Raw genomic sequence first — 3,005 nt, 5'->3', positions numbered from 1 at the left:
GTGTGTGTTCATTCAGCTCTATGTGTGTGTATGTTCATTCAGCTCCGTGTGTGTGTGTTCATTCAGCTCTATGTGTGTGTTCATTCAGCTCTATGTGTGTGTATGTTCATTCAGCTCCATGTGTGTGTGTGTTCATTCAGCTCTATGTGTGTGTTCATTCAGCTCCATGTGTGTGTGTGTTCATTCAGCTCCATGTGTGTGTGTGTTCATTCAGCTCTATGTGTGTGTTCATTCAGCTCTATGTGTGTGTGTGTTCATTCAGCTTTATGTGTGTTTATTTAAATGTTTTACCTTTTGTCTTTGTACATGCGTTTGCTTACATTTACATTTTGATCCGCTCATGCCCTTGTAAATATGTGTTCATGCACTGCATAAATCATTTTGTGTGTGTGTGTGTTCACACAGTGAATAAGTGATTCAAACAACACAATGACTGAAGTGATACTGTTACTGCCACACCTTCAGATACCTTAAATCCAACTAGAGACCACAGCTGTCTTCCAGTGCAGGTTGTAATATAATATATAAAATGTGAGGCTTTTATTAACCTGAGATTTAGCTCTAATTCTTATGCAGTAAATATAGAAAATCATGAAATATTATGAATAAAACTTTGGGAAAAGATGTTTCATTATTACATTTCATTATCTTGATTAACCTGTTTATTACATGTATCCATATTGTATTTGCTGAGAGAAAAAAAGCTAGAAGACAGAAGTTGCCTTGTAGAGAGAAACTGAACGGCTTACTTCAAGTTCAAGTTCAAGTTCGGTTTATTCGTCACATACATAGTCATACACAGTATAACGTGCAGTGAAATGGTGGAGAGTGCTCTGTCCAAACTGAGGAAAGGAAACAGGGGTGCATAGAGAAAAATGTATATATGCAAGATAAATATATATACTCTATGTATGTACAAAATATATTAACAATGTATGTACAATATATGTATATTATGATTATATACACAATGTACAATGTATATGGTTGGGTGTATATGTACACAATCTACAGAATGTACAGATCCATTTTGTATAATAACATATCTACAGTTGTTGTGTAACAAGGTAATTGAATATAAATATATATATATACATATATACAGTTATGTTACATGGTGGTGGTGGTCCCCACAGTTGATCAGTTTCCCTGATTCAGGGCCCGAATGGCCTGTGGGAAGAAGCTCCTCTTCAGTCTCTCTGTCTTGGTCTTCAGGGAGCGAAAGCGTTTCCCTGACCTCAACAGACAGAAGAGCCTATTGTTGGGATGGGTGGGGTCCTTCACAATCCTCCTGGCCTTGGTCTGGCACCGCTTGTAGTAGATGGTCTGCAGGTCAGGAGGTTCTGTGTGAGTGATGCGCTCTGCTGAACGCACTACCCTTTGGAGTGCTTGTCTGTCCTGCTTGGTGCTATTCCCAAACCAGACTGTGATGTTCCCCGCGAGGATGCTCTCGATAGTGCAGGTGTAGAAGTTCTGCAGTACCTTGGAGGGCAGTCTGAAGTCTCTTAGGCGTCTGAGGTGGTAAAGACGCTGACGAGCCTTCTTTGCCAGGGAGTTGGTATGGTGGGACCAGGACAGGTCCTGCGAGATGTGAACACCAAGGTACCTGAAACTATCTACTCTCTCCACCGTGGTTCCACTGATCCTCACAGGTTGGTAGTGCCGCTCCTGCTTCTTGCTGCAATCCACGATCAGCTCCTTTGTCTTACTGACGTTTAGGAGGAGATTATTTTCCTGGCACCAGTTCTCCAGGTGTTTAATCTCCTCCAGGTAGGCCCTCTCGTCGTTGTCCGAGATCAGGCCCATGACGACGGTATCGTCAGCAAACTTGACAATGATGGTGGAGCTGGAAGTGGCTGTGCAGTCGTAGGTGTACAGTGAGTAGAGCAGGGGGCTTAGGACACAACCCTGAGGAGCTCCAGTGCTGAGGGTGAGGGTGGATGAGGCACAGTTGCCCACCCGTACTGATTGTGGTCTGTCTGTTAGGAAGTTGAAGATCCAGTCACACAGGGATGTATGCAGTCCTAGATCCCCCAACTTAGTAGTGAGTAGGGAGGGGATGATAGTGTTAAATGCTGAACTGTAGTCGACAAATAGCATTTTAACATAATTTGCCCTCCCTTCGTCCAGGTGAGTCAGTGTAGTGTGGAGCAGTGTGGAGCAGATGTGCAATTGCATCGTCAGTGGAGCGACTTTACTCACTAATGGGCAGATTGTTCTAGAAATTTAGCCACTGACTCTGAAACATTTATCGAATCAAAGGCACATCTTTCTAGTAGTGTTTGAGTTTATGTTTGAGTGTGCCTTGTTTGTGTGGGATCGATGTTGACAGGAAGCAGAAGACTCTACGCCTCACTCGTCACTCAGCACTCTGGAGAAAAGTGTTTTATTGTAAAAAATATGTGCAGTATGAGTGTGAACATTGTACTGTAATCCTGGGCCAATATTGTTGTGTTTCTGTCATGGGACAAAGGGAGGTGAAAGGTCACTGTAACACACCTCAGCAATGAAGAGGAACAGATTAGACACACGCAGGGTAAAATATCAGATCCAAGGACACTCGGATTTCAGATTAGATTACAGTATTTCTGACTGTTTTAATTTACGGTCACATATACAGAATCTAATCCCAATGCCTTCCGTGTTGCCATGGACAAAACCTGGGCATCTCACCTATTTTCAAGCAATCACAACTTTCTTTGTTCCAGGTCCAGCCAATGACGTCGGAGACTGAGGTAGAGAAGGAAGCCAATTTTACTTTTCCTTGCCTGTCAGACACCTTAAGAAGTTAATGAAAATTAGGCCTTCTACTGTATATTATATTAGATTTGAAGGTGTGTATATATACACATATATATATATATATACACACACACACCCAACATATGTGTGTGTGTGTGTTCTCCCTGCTATGATCAATCATTTTATTGCTTTTTCGTGTATTATATCATTGTGTATTATATTTTATTATATTATACACACTCAAATACATATGCACATGCAAT

Source organism: Electrophorus electricus, chromosome 10, assembly GCF_041902795.1.
Source record: "Electrophorus electricus isolate QZ-2024a chromosome 10, ASM4190279v1, whole genome shotgun sequence".
Taxonomy (NCBI): Eukaryota; Metazoa; Chordata; class Actinopteri; order Gymnotiformes; family Gymnotidae; genus Electrophorus; species Electrophorus electricus.
The sequence above is the reverse complement of the archived record's forward strand: the minus strand, read 5'-3'. Positions refer to the sequence as shown.